Source organism: Aegilops tauschii, chromosome 7, assembly GCF_002575655.3.
Source record: "Aegilops tauschii subsp. strangulata cultivar AL8/78 chromosome 7, Aet v6.0, whole genome shotgun sequence".
In the NCBI taxonomy this organism is placed as follows: domain Eukaryota; kingdom Viridiplantae; phylum Streptophyta; class Magnoliopsida; order Poales; family Poaceae; genus Aegilops; species Aegilops tauschii.
This window is the reverse complement of record NC_053041.3, coordinates 114,088,413-114,107,747: the sequence shown is the minus strand read 5'-3', so window position 1 is coordinate 114,107,747 and position 19,335 is coordinate 114,088,413. Positions and strand designations below refer to the sequence as shown.

Genomic DNA, 19,335 nt, shown 5'->3' with positions numbered 1-19,335 from the left:
GATGTAGCAAACAACAGAGTTATCATAATGAGATGGGTGAAGGGGAGATCTCTCGTTTAATATACCTGCCTCGTGGCTGATACTGAAGTCCCAAGTATGACACTGAAGAACTCGAAAGCATCCAACTCGTACTCCGGTGAGGCAGAGCAGCGGTGGCTGCTTCCCCCCATCTCTGATAAGCAGCAGAAGAGACCAATTAGTACCAGGATTATACATCGACTAATTATACATCTGACCCAATTTATAAAACATGCGATGTATTCCACAATACAAAGAACAACTACTAATAGGTTGTTGTTTAGAAGGTTTCCCACATGTGTATCAGAGAACAAACATATGATCTAAGGTGAAACATTAGTGCCATGGTTAGTGGTAATTGGTAAATGCTATTTCTTTCTTTAGTCGATTTCATTTGCCTTGGTCTGAGATAAAAATGCTACATAGGAAATGCAAACATCAGATTAGAAATTATGTAGAATAGATAATCAACTATTTGTGCAGATAACTATGTAAACTACAATACCTTACATGTAAGCAGTGCAAAAGGAGATGAAGAAGATATCAGTTGCTAAACCCGACAGCAATTGTTACACCGCTTTAATATCTCTCAACACTTTCTAGTAGCAACTAACAACCTGTATCATCACATAAGGTTTGCCCTATTGAAGTTTTGCACGATTTGGAATATATAACAGTTAATGATGTAATATGGCAATGAAGCAATTGCATTAAAAAAACTAAGACATGTGGAAGAGTGGACATTGTACCTGTCAATGGAGAGGATTGCTCTGCGACACCACCACTTCTCAAACTTGGCCTTCACAACACACTACATAGACAGATGTAAACTAAAATATGAATTCCTTTGCATTGGGATCATAAAACAAAATATTTAGAACTGAATCATATAGTAATTAATCACAATCTACAGGGCTGCTGCACTCTAATCTTTGCAAAAGAACAAAAAAATAACATTGTTTTAACCTAAACAGAAGTGCCAAATACTAAACAATGACCATTGTTGTTATACTAGTGAACTATCTGCTAGAGATTCTACACCCATACTGAAAGCAATGTACGAGGCTACGAGCTGCTACCTTTTTGGTTGGTTTTGAGGCACTGTACTAGAGGCAGGATGAGTCAGTCGATGGTGATGGAGTCGGCGCTGGACAGGTGGTGGGGGCGCAGGGGCGGCGGCGAGCCTGGCTCCGGGGGCGGCGCGGGCGCAGGGGCTGACGGGCAGGTGGTGGGGGCGGCGGGGCACCAGGGGGCGCCGGGGCGGGGCGCCGTTCGGGCGACGGGGCGGCGGGGCGAGGGGAGGTGGGGCAAGGGGACGGCGAGGGGAGGGGGGCGACGGGGCGAGGGGCACCGGGGCGGTGGCGGGTGGCGTCGACGGCGGCGGGTGGTTGGGACGGTGGGGCGACGGGGCGAGGGGAGGTGGGGCAAGGGGGCGGCGAGGGGAGGGGGCGACGGGGCGAGGGCGCCGGGGTGGTGGTGGGTGGCATCGGCGGCGACGGGTGGTTGGGACGGTGGGGCGACGGGGCGAGGGGAGGTGGGGCAAGGGGGCGGCGAGGGGAGGGGGGCAACGGGGCGAGGGGAGGTGGGGCTCGGCATTACTAACAAACTTTTTTTATTTTTTTTTCAAAACTACTAATGGCGCACGGTGGGTGTGGTGCGCCATTACTATGTCAACTAATAATGGCGCACTGTACCACGGTGCGCCATTAGTAATATTTTTTTATTTTTTTTCAAAACTACTAATGGCGCACCAGACACCAGGTGCGTTATTAGTAATATATTACTAATGGCGCACCAACACGTGGTGCGCCATTAGTATATAGTAATGGCGCACCACTTGTCTGGTGCGCCATTAGTGGCCATATCATCTATAGCCCTCTTCCTAGTAGTGGGGGATCCCTCACTGGTGGCCATCTTCATCATCCCGGCGATCTCCATGACGAGGAGGGAGTAGTTCACCCTCGGGGCTGAGGGTATGTACCAGTAGCTATGTGTTTGATCTCTCTCTCTCGTGTTCTTGAGGTGATACGATCTTGAAGTATCGCGAGCTTTGCTATTGTAGTTGGATCTTATGATGCTTCTCCCCCTCTACTCTCTTGTAATGGATTGAGTTTTCCCTTTGAAGTTATCTTATCAGATTGAGTCTTTAAGGATTTGAGAACACTTGATGTATGTCTTGCCGTGCTTATCTGTGGTGACAATGGGATATCACGTGATCCACTTGATGTATGTTTTGGTGATCAACTTGCGGGTTCCGCCCATGAACCTATGCATAGGGGTTGGCACACGTTTTCGTCTTGACTCTCCGGTAGAAACTTTGGGGCACTCTTTGAAGTACTTTGTGTTGGTTATCGTATAATCATACCCATGGATACCCATGGATCTGAGATTGTGTGATGCATATCGTATAATCATACCCATGGATACTTGAGGTGACATTGGAGTATCTAGGTGACATTAGGGTTTTGGTTGATTTGTGTCTTAAGGTGTTATTCTAGTACGAACTCTATGATAGATCTAACGGAAAGAATAGCTTCGTGTTATTTTACTACGGACTCTTGAATAGATTGATCAGAAAGAATAACTTTGAGGTGGTTTCGTACCCTACAATAATCTCTTCGTTTCTTCTCCGCTATTAGTGACTTTGGAGTGACTCTTTGTTGCATGTTGAGGGATAGTTATATGATCCAATTATGTTATTATTGTTGAGAGAACTTGCACTAGTGAAAGTATGAACCCTAGGCCTTGTTTCAACGCATTGCAATACCGTTCGTGCTCACTTTTATCATTAGTTACCTTACTGTTTTTATATTTTCAGATTACAAAAACCTTTCTCTACCATCCATATTGCACTTGTATCACCATCTCTTCGCCAAACTAGTGCACCTATACAATTTGCCATTGTATTGGGTGTGTTGGGAACACAAGAGACTCTTTGTTATTTGGTTGCAGGGTTGTTTGAGAGAGACCATCTTCATCCTATGCCTCCCACAGATTGATAAACCTTAGGTCATCCACTTGAGGAAAATTTGCTACTGTCCTACAAACCTCTGCACTAGGAGGCCCAACAACGTCTACAAGAAGAAGGTTGTGTAGTAGACATCATTCCCCTCCTCTCGTCCCTCACCTCCAGCCACCTGTATATTTCGTCCCTAGGTCATTTGTTAGGGTTAGCAAAGTATATGACATGATTTAGTGAGCTTTGCTCCTTGTACCTCCTCTTGTGAGAAAGAGAGACCTCTCCCATGGAGATCAAGACCTCCTATGGAGAAGATACCTAGTGGATAGATCCCCATCATAGGATCATCAAGACCTCATTCCTCATAGGATTGGGATGAACTAGTTACCATGTATCTTTCCTTTGTTGTTCTTGGATCACTGTGACCTCTTGTGTGTTCTCGGATCTAGCATATGTGTGATTGGATCTAGTCAATTTGAGTGTTTCCCCTCTCTTGTGTTCTTCGTGTTCTGCGTGTTCTTGGGGATGTCCTCTCAAATTCGTGAAAGATCTCCATCTAGGGTTCCTCCCTACAACACCTTAGTATCAGTATGATATTACTATCGGTGAATCGGACTTTTAACTGATTATATCTGTAACCCATTTATCATTAGGCTAACTATGGTCATATGTAATATATCTGAGCCTACATAGCAACATGCATTGTACTTAATGTCTAAATATGCAATCCTAGGCTACATAGCAACAAGGAAGAGTGTTACCTCAATGTTATGATGATGTCTAGATAAACGTAGAAGAGTAGCAGCAACAACAACAACAACTCAACCCTCGGGTGGGCCCGATTTGGACCTGAGGCGGATCGGTGCCGTGGCATCGGGTAGGTGGGATCGGGCCTAGCCCGGATTGTGCTCCTGGGCTGATTTCCTCTCCTCGCAGGTACGGGGTCGAAGGTGGTGGTCGGGACCCCATTACTCTGTGGCGGGCAGATCAGTGCCAAGACCTGGGACATGGCGTTGTGCGAGCGTGCTCGACGACAGCCGTCGGTAGCCGTGGAGTTGTGTCTCCCCCGGTCCACCGGGACTAGCTGGATGCACATGCGTCGACACCTCCTGCTGTGGATGCATTGACCTAGACTCTGTTCATGATGCTATGCTAGTAGTGAAAGGAGTCGTCTTTTACTCCTCCTACCGGGGTGGTGCACCGTGATCTGGACGGGTGGCTGTGTCTCGGACATAGACGCCTGGGTGACAGCCTCGGAGATGGTCCACATTTTTGGCTATTCGGCGGGCTCCATGGCGGAGGTGGTGTGCTTTCTCTCTTGGCCGTGTCGGCGACAAGAGGTGGACCGGGGGGTGGCTCGGGCGCGTTATCTGTCTCTAGTGGTGGCATTGACTCAATCTGGATCTGGAGTTCCGATCTCGTCGCGCTCATCCTGGAGGCCTCGTGGTAGCACGGGGGAGCGGTGAAGCGAAAGTTTAGCGCCCTGGTGCCGACGACGGCGCCACTGTCTTCTTGAAGACGTTATCGTGGTTCTCCTACCGTGGCTAGCTTCCAGGTGAAATCCTTTGTCCGTCTGGACTTGGCAACGACGACGCTCTGCGCCGTTCTCCCTCCTGGGGGCGTTGTCATGGAGCTTAGGTGTTTAGGGCATAGCATGGTGATGTATCTGGCCCTACCTGTATTCTCTTTCGGTAGCATAGTCGCGTGCGTTTGGCGCGATCTGGGTATTGTGGGATCGGCATTGTATGAGGGTAACCCCATCATTCTGTATCGTTCGGCCCTGTACTCTGTTCGGTTGTTGCTTTATTTATAAAGCGGGGCGAAAGCCTGTTTCGAGTAAATCTTGTATATAGGTATGTAAATATCACATCAACCTACTATTTAAATGATCAGTTTTATAGCATCAACGCCATACACCTGATAGTTGCGATCAGCTTGACAAATCGTCTGTTTTAGTATATTCCTAAGACTCCGCAGAGGCAACTTGAGCAAAAGGTCTGTTGCTACCACCTACCATTTTACATGCTGATTGTAAGTTTGTAACAAAGCGAAGTAGGTATTGGTATGATATTAGCTAATTTTACACAGATATACTAGGCACGATAAAAATGATAATCAATCTGCTACAACCCAGCATCTGCAATATGCCCAAGGTGTAACCGATCCTGATCCAAGCGAAGCAGAAGTGCCAAAATTTCTGCATAGTATCTCGGCTAATCTGGATCGTGATCCAAGGCCAGCAGAGTTCGAATCATGGCCGAAGTAGCAATCATGGACAGCGGCCGCAGCAGAAGTCAGTTCAGTTAGGGAACTGGTACCTTTATTTCTAGACTAACTGACGAATGGCATGGTGATTCCTCAAATATCTGAAACACTGCCTTCTCTGATGTCTTCCATGCCTATTCTCCTACTGCGCGCACGCAATGATAATGATGGCGAAACGAACATCAAGTCGGCCAGCTCTTCTGAAGTGCGGAGGTAGGCATTCCATCTCCCCCATTTTGTAGGACTCAGCGAGTGATTCTCACAAGCATACAACTCTGACCACACGTTAGGTGATTGTCAGTGGTATTGAAGTCTACATTTGTTTTTGAAATGGATATTAAAGTACATATTGATTATATTGTTTGGTGAAAAGAATTATACTATTGACAAAAGGGTTCCAGAATGCTGCAGATTTTTCTGCATGAATAAGGCTCTACGTCAACCTGAAAACTTGTGGTGAAAATCTTTTGAGCAAACAAAGATCATAAATAGTTCTGTCACAAGGGTGGGTCAACAGGGAGACGAGAACCTAAAGTTCTGCTACCAATACGCAGCACCCAAATTAGTCATGAATATCGAGACCTTATATACCACATGTTTAAAATAAATCAAAAGTAGATGTTTAACGCATGTAGATTGTTTTATATAAATTGATAGATTATACGAGAACAGGGCGTCGACCCGTTGGCTGGGCAGCTAGGGTAGCTGCCAGCCCGTCCGTGTTCTAGCCTTGGCTTTGGCGCACAGCGCTCGCGGGGTTTCTCCTATAAAAGGTGGGTTGGTCTCATTTTTTTATAATTATACAACCATTTATTGATTAGCCCTTTCATAAATAAAAGGATAAAAAATACAACTGATTCGATATTTACCGAAGTTCAATTTTAGATTACTAAGGCATATCTTATGACGAGCTTTTTTTTTTCGAGCCTCGGCTTTGGCGCACAGCGGTCGCGGAGTTTCTCCTATAAAAGAAGTCAACAAGGGTTAACCCTTGGGTTGGTCTCAGTTTTTGTATAATTATACAACCATTTATTGATTAGCCTTTCATAAATAAAAGGATAAACAATACAACTGATTCGATATTTACCGAAGTTAAATTTTAGATTTACTAAGGCATATCTTATGATGTGGTTTTTTTTTTACAGGAAGACTGTAAGGAAGGCCCTACAGTATAATTGGTGCGACAAACCAAAATTGTAAATATGATGCCTTGATCCTGGGTGGGCGGGAAGGCATCAGCCCCATTCCACTACTAGGCTATGCCTTGGTCTGCTAAAACGAGGTTGGTTGTCTTAAAAAAGCAAGATCTGCAATGCCACATAGCAGTAATGCTGCAAATTTCACCATGATTGCAATGTCGAAAATAGCATGAACCGGTAATATAGATAGTTAGCACTCATTTCAAATATATAACTACATTTATGAGGTGGAAGTAAGACATGAGAAATGGAATACGCACATGGTTCGGTCACAAATATGAGCAACCAGAGTAAGAACATTCACAAAAATGAATATTTACACAGTTATCAACAAAACATCGAAACCATACGTAGAACACATCTAAAGATCAATCAGTACTACATTACTCCTGACATCTGTTACACTCACGGCTTGCGACATATACCTTGCTTTATATCCTGATTTTGTACCACAAAGGAGTACTGCGTGGTTTGGTATAAGGAAACTGCAAAAATACATTACCTAAAGGAGAAATACAACTACAAACAACTTGTCCCAACTTTCAAGTGGTAGAGAGAAAACAAGCCCTTTTGGAGACCTTTTATGGCTGTCTCTAAACGACCTGAGTAAGAGAAGGCCAACATATGCTTGAAATGCCACATTCTCTGATGTCTCCCAGGTCTAGTCCTACAACAAACACTCGGAAGAAAATTTTGGCGAGATGAACTTCAAGTCGGCCAGCTTCTCTGCAGTACAGACCACAGAGGCAGGCAGAGGCAGGCATTTCTTCGTATTTATAGGAAGAGCAATGGAACTTTGGTCTGGTTTGACAACCATACATGGTTCGATAAGAATGTATTTGCCATATCAACACCAGACATCACTGCTTCTGAGTCGCTGTTTACAAGTCTGCATTTATTGCTTATTACGGTTTGGTGAATTCTTTGTACAAGGTTGATAAAGAGACCCCCACACGGCTCACATCTCTCTGCATGAATAAAAGCTCACTACGTGGACCTGAAAATTCATGTACTTGATGTGGTTTCATTTTTTGATGGAAATGGAACAGGGGCAGATGCCCTTTTCTTCTAAAAAAAGCCAGCCGTAGAGCAAACTGGTACTGTGCGACAAAATTGACGTAGATAATGATTATCTTCTTTTTTGCGGAAAGATAAATGCTTTTCTCTATTTAATTAGCGTTTCTTTAATTGCTCAGAAGCACTTGTTTGATATAATTGAATAAAATGCGATAGTGCAAGCACTTGCTTGCATGGCATCATTGAAAGAAAAAAAGGTGAAGCATATACCTCTAGGCAGGGACGCGTGCGTGTTAAATAGAGAACAAGATTACAATCGGGTTGGCAGGTTGTTGTGTTAGCTTGACCCCTCATCCAAGAATATACAAGATAAGGATCTCTAATCTCCAACAACATGCCCAAGTTACAACACACGCACACAAGTTACCCCCGTGACATATGCCACATTACAACTACAACTATATCATTTAACATCCTCCCTCAATCTAAATGTGTCAAGGTTGAGATTGTTCTTGAAAGCTTGTAGTTGTCCAATCTGTAGTGGCTTTGTAAAACCATCTGCCACTTGGTCTCCTGTTGGGATAAACCTGATTTCCAACAATTTGCTAGCAACCCTCTCTATGACAAAGTGAAAGTCAATCTCTATGTGTTTCGTCCTTGCATCGAACACTGGATTGGCTGAGAGGTACGTTGCTCCAAGATTATCACACCATAAGCAAGAAGTACTTGACCTTCTTACTCCTAGCTCATCTAATAGAGTTTCCACCCACATTACCTCAGATGTTGCATTCGCTAAAGATTTATACTCTGCTTCAGTACTAGAGCGAGAGACTGTTACATGTTTCTTTGCATTCCAAGGTATAAGATTAAAACCAAAGAAAACAGCAAATCCACCAGTAGACCTTCTGTCATCAGGACACCCTGCCCAATCTGCATCAGAAAAAGCACTTATAGTTGTTGAGGGTGATTTACATATTTTGAGTCATGTACCAGCACTTCCTTGAATATATCTCAATATCCTCTTTACTGTTGTCCAATGCAGTGAAGTAGGGGAGTGCAGAAATTGACAAACCTTGTTAACAAAGAAGGATAAGTACTGTAGTGCACCCACCACACTCCTATAGTTACTCCCTTCCTCTGGACTCAACAATTCTCCTTCATTCAATGACAATTTTTCTGTTGTAGACAAAGGTGTACTGGAGGGTTTACAGTCTTTCATATCTACATGCTTGAGTATATCCTTAGCATATTTTTCCTGAGTCAACAGTATACCTTCATGTACCTGTTTTACTTCTTTGCCAAGGAAATAATGTAATTCTCCCAAGTCTTTGAGAGCAAAGTCATTCTTCAAATTTTTAAGTAAAGCTGAGGTGGCTTCTTGAGAGGAGCTAGCAACAACTATGTCATCTACATAAATAAGCATATAAATGATCACCTTCTCGTTCTTGAAGAAAAACAGAGAAGTATCTCCCCTTGAGGGTCGGAAACCAAGTTGTTGCAGCTTTGTGCTTAGTCTTGAGTACCAAGCTCTGGGTGCCTGTTTCAGACCATATAGTGCTTTGTCCAACTTACACACATATTGTGGTTTGGTGCCATCCACAAACCCAGGTGGTTGCTTCATACACTGTTCAAGTAATCTTTCGATTCACCGATTAATCTTCCGGTTTATCGCTAATCGTGGGGTGACCAATAAGATTATGCCTTATCTTTGCCGTTTATCTTCTGGACCGATTTATCGTTCTAACAAGCGATTTATTGGGAATCTACAGATAAATCAGACCTATTCATGGCACTATGTTTGCAAAAACTAAGTTTATTTATGTTTTGTGGACCTTGTTACGCAATATGTACTATTGTCCTATTTTGTTTGTCATTATATGAGGATTCAAAGGCTAGAAATCAAGGTAACACTTCTGTCAAATATTGTTATGGTGTTGAATATAGCGTATTTTAGTGTTAGTAACCTGAGATTTGCAAACAAATATCCGATTAATAGTCGACCGATAAAATCGATTAATTGGCCGGTTTCCGATTAATCTCTAATCCCTAGCTGACCGAGACGATAACGATAAGCGATATCCTCAACCTTGCTTCATATACACCTCTTCCTCGAGAATGCCATCTAGAAACGCATTCTGTACATCCAATTGGCGAAGAGTCCATCCCCTGGAAATAGCAATAGACAGAACAAGTCTAATAGTAGCTGCCTTAACTACTGGACTAAAAGTGTCGTCATAGTCAATTCCATAACGTTGTTTAAACCCCTTTGCTACTATTCTAGCTTTGTATCTATCTAATGTACCATCAGAATTTCTTTTAATTTTGTAAACCCATTTGCAATAATGTTTCTGCCTTGCCTTGGTGAGACTAGATGCCAAGTTTGGTTTTTCATGAGTGCATCATATTCTACCTCCATAGCTCTTTTCCAATTTTTATCATCTAATGCTTCAGCTTGATCACCAGGTTCTCTAGTAGCAGCAAAGTTTACCATTTTGAAATTTTTATCATACCTGACTGTTCCATCTTTAGGAACATGGTGGTTTGAAAATGCCTCTTTGTGACCGTGTACTGGGTCGCTCAGGCTCAACAGCCACAGAAGATCCTGACGCTGCAGAGGATCCTGCAGCTGGTTCTTGACGCGATCACGCTGGGGATTCTCCCTAGATCCAGTCCTGTCAGGGGAGACATGCACCCGAGACAGCGACGTGTCGGTCCCGCCAGCAGGAGACGTCGGGCCCGTTTGCGAGACGGAACCGCGTCCAGGCGACACACGCCCGGGAGTCCGCGCCCCCTCATCATTGCGCGATGGTGACGTGTTGGGTGCATCTGCGCCAGACCGCACACCCGACCGCGAGCCTGGCCGCTTGTCACCCGCTGATGGGTTGCCCGCATCAGATGGAGTGGACGCGCCAGCCGGAGTGCACGGTTCCGCCTCTGAGTCCATGCGTGCGCCAAATGCAGCAGCGCCGCCAGATCTCTCGGGATCAGCGTGCGCAGGAGGATCTGCTCCGTGTTCCGTGTCAGGCTGGTTTGGACGTATGTGCTGCATAAAATCATGACCAAATCCAGCGTTTTCTGTTGCATTTTTTTACTGCGGCTTCCTACATCATCAGACCCATTAGTAGTCCTATTAATCATATGATCATCAACTATTATTCCCCCATGATCAGTAGGATTAAGTAGTTCAGGAGGGAGTAAAAGGATCTCAGCCCTTAGACGAGCACGGGCATTAGGGTGAAGGGAAGCAAAGGGAAAAAGGTTTTCATCAAACACCACATCCCTAGAAATGTATACACGTCCTATAGAGATATCAAGGCACTTGTAGCCTTTGTGCAAATTACTGTAACTAAGGAAAGCACATTGCTTTGATCAAAATTGAAGTTTATGAGTGTTATAAGGACATAGATTGGGCCAACAAGCACACCCAAAAATTCTAAGAGAGGAGTAGTTGGGAGTTTCACCAAATAATCTAGTAAGGCGAGTTTCATGATTTATGACTTTACTTGGTACCCTATTGATCAAGTAGGTTGCAGCAAGAAAGGCCTCATCCCAAAACTTCAAGGGCATAGAGGCTTGGGCGAGCAAGGAGAGGCCAACCTCAACAATATGACGGTGTTTGCGCTCAGCTGATCCATTCTGCTGATAAGCATGAGGGCATGAGACATGGTGTGAAATTCAAATTTTGGTGAAGAAAGAGTTCAACTTTGCGTACTCCCCTCCCCAATCTGTTTGAAGAACATGGATCTTTCGATCAAAACGTCGTTCAACAAGGTTTTGGAAGTCATGAAATTTCTGAAAAACTTCAGATTTGTGCTTGATGAGATAGATCCATGTGAATTTACTAAAATCTTCGATAAAACTCACATAGTATTTTTTTCTGCCTAATATTTCAACAGCAGGCCCCCACACATCAGAGAAAACAAGTTCCAAAGGAAATTTTGATTCACTCAAGGATTGTGGATAAGGTAACTGGTTACTTTTGCCTTTTTGGCAGGCGTCACATACAGGCTTATTGCTATCATTATTGAAACATGGGAGCTTATTCTCACTAAGAATCTTCCTAACAATAGTGGAAGAAGGGTGACCTAGACGTCTATGCCACCAATCCAGAGGTGGTTTGGTGACATTGAGCACATGCTTCTAGATGTTTCCCCCGGTGTGTTTGACAGGATAGAGACCTCTTCTACCCCTGCCTCGAAGAAGAACCTTCCTCGTTTTCAGATCCTTGCTGAGAAAAAAATGAGGGTGAATTTCAACAATAGTATTATTGTCAAGAGCAAGTTTACTTGCAGAAATCAAATCTTTAGTTGCCTCCGGAACATGAAGAACATCTTCTGGATGAAGATTACGATCTGGGGTAGGAATAGTTGCATAACCAATATGATCGACATACCTGACCTATTTGCAGTATGAATCTGATCGTTGCCCGTGTACCTCTCCCGGACGGTCAGCTTCTCCAGATCACTGGTAATATGGTCGGTTGCACCACTGTCCATATACCAGTTGGTGTCAACCCCATACTGATGAGAAGCCATGTTGGCCGAGTGCTCCTCTCCTCCCTGATATGAAGAGTCGTAGCGCTTACAGCACTTCCAAGCGGGGTGGCCAATTTTACCACAGATTTGGCACACCAGCTTGGAAGAGGAGTTGTTGTTTTTGTTGTAGTTCCCCCTGCCTCCATCGTGTCCTCCTGGATTGCCGCGACCACGGCCATGGTCACCACCACGGCCACGATCACCACCGCCGCCTGGTTTGTTGTTGAAGCAGCGACCGCCGCCACGATCACCATTGCCGATGGTGTTGTTGTTCTTGTTGAAGCCGCGTCCACGCGCCGCCACATTTGCGTACGACTGAGAGGACCCGTCGCGGAGATTCAGGCGAGTCTCAAAGCTCAGAAGCTGTGAGAACAGCTCCGGGATCTTGACAGGCTCGACCCTGGAGCACATGGCCGACACCATTGGGTCGAACTCCTCGTCGAGTCCAGCAAGGATGTGGGAGATCACCTATTCGTCATCCAAGGCCTTCCCTGGAGCAATTAATTCATCACAAAGAGTTCGGACCTTACCAACATACTATGTGATCGTGGAGTTGCCCTTCTGAAGATTGGCTAGGGTAATTCTGACGTTGACAGTCTGCGCCCGGGTGTGTGACGCAAGCATCCCTTGCACCGTGTTCCACAGCTCAGTTGCGGTGTGGCAGGCCGCCACTTGGACGGCCATCTCACGCGGCAGCGTGGTCAGCAGGTATGAGAAAACCTGCTGATCCCGCGCATACCACACACCAAACTCTGGGTTCGGCGCCTTGGTCTTGGTTTTGTCGTCATCGCCGGTGACCTCAATGGTCATGGGTGGAGCCGGCTGCTCGGTGTCGAGGAAGTTTGCCATCTGCGCTCCCCTGATGGCTGAGAGCACCGTGGCACGCCATAAGGCCTCGTTCCCTCTCGTAAGTTTCTCGGTTGCGTTGTGTGCAAACGGAGATGAGGGGAAAGAATTTGTGGAGGAAGAGCTCGCCATGGATGAACCCGAGGTAGGCTCTGATTATCATGAAAGAAAAAAGGTGAAGCGTATACCTCTAGGCAGGGACGCGTGCGTGTTAAATAGAGAACAAGATTACAATTGGGTTGGCAGGTTGTTGTGTTAGCTTGACCCCTCATCCAAGACTGTACAAGATAAGGATCTCTAATCTCCAACAACCTGCCCAGGTTACAACACACGCACACAAGTTACCCCCTGACATATGTCACGTTACAACTACAACTATATTATTTAACAATCATTCGCAAGCTGGCCATAGAAATTAGGAGGCAAGAAGCGTTGCCATCGGCTATTATAGAATTTTCAACGCCTCTAGCTGATTGAGTTTGCTAATTAGTATGGTGTTTGCCTAGCTAGCTTGCTTGCTGAAGAAGTACTCTATGACAAGAAACTATTTGACCTTGTACTTATATATGTACTATGGCAGCAAGTATGATACTGGAAGAATGCCTGTTGGCATGCATGTGCTTGGTTTGCATCTAAAGTCCAGTTCATCCTTTGCTGCAATGTTGAATGTTCCAGTAATTAAGCTCGGTGTGTTTAATTAGCTTTCCAGTTAAAATGTTCAAAGTTTCTCATTCTAAAACTTTAATATACTCGTAAAGAGATAAAACAAAGTTTTTAGATAATCTACACAATTAGTTCTGCTATTTGTTTCATACAGCATTGGGCACTGTCAAACACTAGCATTACAAGAGAACTTTCCACCCAATGCCGTCAGCAGGTTACTTTTTCCCCCAAGAAAGGGAACTTTTATTAACTCAAAATATAATATCAAGTGGATACAAAGCATGTTGAGCGGCACCTGGCCTCTACATAGTTAGGATGCATACAACCAAAGTAATAAGTCCGACAAAAATAGTATACTGAACTACTGAATTGGCAAGATTTGTTTATGTGCCTCTATGCGCCAAATAATTCAGCAGGTCAACCAGATTTACTGAATTTCATTGCACAAAAACGAAGAGGGATATCATTAAACTGAATTACCTGCCACCGTGCCATGGTAGTTAGACAATCCAGGAAACGTAAGTCAGATCAAGACCTATCCCCATCCTTTTGGCGGAGCATTGCGCGACTCTTTCCAGTTTTCCCTCTCTGGTGTTGATAGCAAGCACCCATGCTACTTCGTCTTGTACATTCAGCTTGGCCATGATATAAACAACGTCATCTTCAGACAGACTCAAGGTAGGGGAAGCACTCAACACCTTGTTCCAGGTCAGTGTCTTCTCCTTCAATACCTTGGGCAGCAGTAAGCCAGAGATGTTAGCCATGTCAACGGTGAAACCATTGTGCCAATCCTTAGAGCAAATCCTCCTACTCCATGTGGTGGCCGTCCAACCACGAAAGAAGCCTCCACCATTGTTGCAGGAACAACGACAACAATGATGAAACTTGAGCTCGACGAACCTGATCACACCATTGTTGAAAGCAACATCACGAAACGGCCGTGCGGAGATAGTGTCGATGTCACGGGACCCCGAGAGAAGATTGCGAGGAAGCGGAACAGGCCATTGGATCAGACGCAGAACCGGATCCTTGTCCAGCACATTGCACAGCAGCACGCCCCACCAAAGGTCGACCAGGCCAACCAAGCCCCCTCCGGCAGACATCACTCTGGTGCATTCATGCCGCATCAGCTTGTCATGGTCTGTCTCCGCATCCTTGGAGATCCTGGCCGTATTGGTGCGCCACGCCAAGCTGTCAGAGCGGTACGTGTGGACAACGTACCTATCACTGCTAGCACCATCGGCGTAGTGCCGGACGGGGATGACCACGGCGTAGTGCCAGTGGTAGCTGGCGCCATGGCGGCGGAGGGGTATTACTGCGACCATGTTGAAGTCCACGTGGCGGGGGTAGGGCCTCGGGATGAGGTGGAGCGAGGGAGACCCTGGGCCTGCCCTGTAGACAAACAGATCGGATGAATCGTAGTATGACGAAGGATCCCTGCGCTGGGCGTTGCATGCGAAGGGGACGACGATAAGGACGAAGGAGTCCGTCGAGCTGAGGATCCGGGGATCTGAACCGAAGCTGTTTTTTCTCAGGCCGGGGCAGTGGACGAAGCAGCGAGGGACACGAGGCGGGTCCGCGAGCTCGAAGGACACCTCGATGGCGCGGCCTTCGCTCGTTACGGCCTCGGCGGTGGTCGCGTTCGGGCGGTGGTCGAGGTCGGATTGTGTGTCGATGAGGACACAGGGGCGGCGGTGGCCGCATCCGGAGATGGCGGCAGGGACGTTCGACATGGTCGATGGGCGGAAGGCGGTGGGCGAGAGAAGGATCTACGTACACACGGGATTCGCAAGAGGCGGCCAAGGCAGGTATTTGGAGTTTGAAATTGAGAGGGTTGTGGTGTTTTCCCCTATCCCCACACGAGTGGTGTGTTCTGTTAAGGTATGTTTAGGTGTTCAAAAAAAATTCTCAATCAAAAAGATGTTAAAAAAAGTCAAGGCATGTTTAGTTCGCATTACTAATAAGGGCAGCGATCTGCGCCGGCGCACCGGCCCAATCGTTGGGCCGGTCAAGCCCCAGCCGTCAGATCTGGCCCCCCGAACCGTCAGATCCCTTCGTCCCCAATCTCTCCCATCTGCAACCTCCCGCATGGAAAAGGGAGAGGCCCGCCTTCGCACGCGCCGACGCCTCCGCACGCGCCAACCGCCTCGCCTCGCCTCCTCACCGCCGGTCGCCGTCCTCGCCGCCCTCACCTATGCCGCCTTCATGTGGATGCAGCAGCGTGCGTCCATAGTTGCACTTGTGGTTGCAGGCTTGCAGATCCGGGGGAGATGGCCACAGCTCCGGGGGAGATGGCCGCATCTCCGGTGGCGCCGGCCGCCAGCCGCAGCGCCTGTCGTTGTGCTCGCGTTGTACCTCGCCGTGTGCCCGCCCGAGGCTCTTGTTGGTTCCAACAAAAAACGACACCGGTTGTAGAAAAAAGTTTATCGCTTCCAGCAAAAAAGCTTACCGCTGCAGCCCGCCGTCGTCATTGTAGCAAAAATGTTAACCGTATGTAGCTTCTGTGGTTGCCGATTGCAGCAAAAAAAAATGACGTGGTTGTAGCAAACACAAAAAAAGAAAAGAAAAAAGTTTCCATCGTTTTCAGAAAAGCTTCGACTGTAGTTTGGAAAAGCTTCAATCGTGTATAAAAAAAGCTTCATCCGTTAAGAAAAAAAGCTTCAACCAGACCTGCGACTAGAGAAAAAGTTGCAAACATTGACAAAGGAAGCTTCAACCGTATATAGGAAAAGCTTCAACCGGCTACCGGCGATGGAAAAGCCATGGTTGCAGCCTGCGGTCACCTCGGTCATCGCTGTCACACACCCCGGCCTCCGCGGGGTTGCATCAGTGTCGCCGTGGTAGCACCCCGTCGCCCCGGTTGCAGCATCTCCCGTGGTCACCCCCCTCGGTCGCCGGCGAGATGGGATGGTCACCGCGCAGAGCAATGGCGAGCTTCGAGCGGGGAGGGGAGGCGTGGTGCTGCGACCGGGGGGGCGGGGCGTGGGGGGCGGGGAGGGGGAGGGGGAGGGGATGGGGAGGAGGGGGCAGAAGAACAGAGCGGCGCGCACCCCCGGCGAGCTGCGCAAGATGTGGGTGAGCTGCGTGAGATGTGATGAAGGAGACGCGAGGAAGAGGGAGGGACCGGCCCAATGTTCCGCCGGTGCCCCGGTCCCAAACGTTTCCCTACTAATAATTATATGAAAACAGTAAAATTGAGTGAGAGGTACCGCCACCCACATCGATTTGACATCGCCAGCCGACCGATCAAGCTGACCCATGGGCCCAACATAAACTCGGGGGCTGCGCTGCAAACTACCTGCGAAGAGTGTTGTCATTAATTGGGCTGAAACATCATGGGGGGCTCCTATTGGAGCGCTTTAAGCGCCGCAGAAGGAAACACGCGCCTACAGCAAACGCCAAGTGGGCCGGCCCACGTGCACGGAAACTGTTTCGAGAAAAAAGACCCGCAAAAACTCGCGTCGCTGCTTTGAAAGATGGTTCAGCTAACCACTACAGCCACTAGACCACTATGACTAATAACAACGCGAATACTTAAAGAACTATTGCAGCCGCGTTATTTATTATGCAATACAACTTACATTTTTATATATTTTATGAAAAAAGTTTATCAAACTTTGAAAAAAGTTCACGAATTGGAAAAGTTCATCGTCTTTGAAAAAAGTTCATCTAATTTGGTAAAACAATTCCTCAATTAGAAAAAATTCATCGATTTAGAAAAAAGTTCACAAAATGTGAAAGAAGTTCATCAATTTTGGAAAAAAAAAGCTAATAGATTTTTTTAAAAGTTAATCAAATGGCAAAAAAGTTCATCAAATTTTGAAAAAACTTCATCGAATTTTAAAAAAAGGTCACCAGTTTCAAAAAAGTTCACCGAGCCTATAAATAAGTTCACCAATTTTCAAAAAAGATCACCGAATTTGAAAAAATGTTCAAAAATTTGGAAAAAATTCACAAATTTGAAAATAAGTTCATGGAATTTCAGGAAAAGTTCATTGAAAATAAGTCCATGGAATTTTTAAAAACTTCATTAATTTTTAAAAAGTTCATCGAATTTGTAAAAAAAATCATCAATTGTTCAAAATAGTTAACGAAAAAAGTTCACAAATTTGAAAAAAACATCAAATTTTTAAAAAACATCATCGATTGGAAAGATTTAACGCATTGAAGAAAATAAAAAAATGAAAAATGTTGATGGAGGAAACCTGGAAGAAAAAAAATAGAAAACAAAAATGGAAAAATGGAAAGAGAAAAAAAGAAAATAGAAAACGAAGAATAAAAGTATGGAAGAGTTGAAGCTTACCAGACCATGCTCGTAGCGCGGTGGTTGTACAAACGAAGTTTGATGAGTGAGATCGCCGGTTCGATGACTCTCTTTAACAGGCCTACCTATTGGGGATCTGTCCTCGGGCTCAACACTCGGTGGCCACATCAGGCTTTGGATTGTGTCAGCCCTCAATCTTTCCATCGAAGTGTCTCTTCCCCACGCGGCCGATAGCGTTCCTATTCGGCGCCTTCAGCGCCCATTAACGTGCATTATGTTAACAGGCGCTGAAGGCGCTCTTACCTGGGTCGGCTCATCTATTGGTGCGAGAGGATATATTTCTTCCCGGTTTTGGGAAGCTTTCCTGTCGATATTATTTCTTTTCTATGTTTTTCATTTTGTTTCCCTGACGGGTCTTCTTTGTTTTATTCTTTCTTTTTTATTTTGTATTATTTTCCTTCACTTTACTTTTATTATTCAAAATCAAATAACTTTTTCAAAAATTGATGAACTTTTTCGAATTCATGAAACAAAATTCAAATCAATGATTTTTTTTAAATCGATGAGCTTTTTTAAAACATTGATGGACTTTTTGCAAAATCGATGAGCTTTCTTTTTATTTGTGAACTGTTTTCAAAATTGAAGAACTTTTTTCAAATTCGATGACCTTTTTCCAAGTTTGATGATTTTTTTTAAGTTTGTCAACATTTTTTCAAAATCTATGACCACTTTTGAATTCATGAAGTTTTTCAATTTCTTTTTGCCTTTTTTAGAAAAGTTCTCTTTTTTTCAAAAGTCAACTGTCGAGTGATCAACCACTGACTAACGAACCAAATACAGATGGGCCGGCCCATTCCTGCAGGGTATTGGGCATCAGATCTGCTAGCTTTGTTTTCCTCACTATTTAACATGTTCATCTCTTGGGCAAGTGTATACCATATTAGCATGGATGGTACGATGTGGGGGCATATTTCTCACTTAGTGGTTTTGGTGATTGATGACAACGCATTTGCGAACTAATCGTGTGCATCGACTATTTCAAATAATCTATTATATGGCACAAGACAATTCGTGCACCTCAGAGATATAAAGCGAAGACAGCTCTTTCTTGTGTTTCATTTTCGGTGGACTTGAGTCGTATGAAAACCGTACTATTAAGAAAGGGTCCACTTTAAAAAGGTTTGGGTGGAATCAACACGCACACACCTTCATTTGCACCCTCTTTCCCTTCTCGTTTCAATGGATTTATTCTCTTGTTCCTCCTATTAACCTACCCTGAGGCAGGGGTAGTACAGTTTGTGCGGTATTGCCGCTGATCTAGTTCCGCGGCTACTACCACTTAATCTTTGTGTTCTGTTGCCTCTACGCGCTCAACGACAGTAGGGTGGAAGTAGAGCGGTAGTACCGCTTGCGGTACTTCAGCCACAACTAGTGGCGAATCTACAGAGAAAATGGAGGGTGGGCTGGGCTGCCTATTTCATGTGAATATATGTTGTGCTGGGCTCACAAATGGCTGGATTAGGCCTTTAAACTAGTAGTAAAACTAATTTTGCAAAGCTGGAGGGGGGG

At 45.4% G+C, this 19,335-nt stretch overlaps 1 non-coding gene across 1 annotated transcript; it reads right to left on the bottom strand.

Moving 5' to 3' along the window:
* Positions 1-12,340: 12,340 nt before the first annotated feature.
* Positions 12,341-12,479, bottom strand: LOC120970121 (small nucleolar RNA Z247). The gene has a single exon (XR_005764867.1). It is a non-coding gene; the product is annotated as a small nucleolar RNA Z247 (small nucleolar RNA).
* Between the last annotated feature and the right edge of the window lie 6,856 nt (positions 12,480-19,335).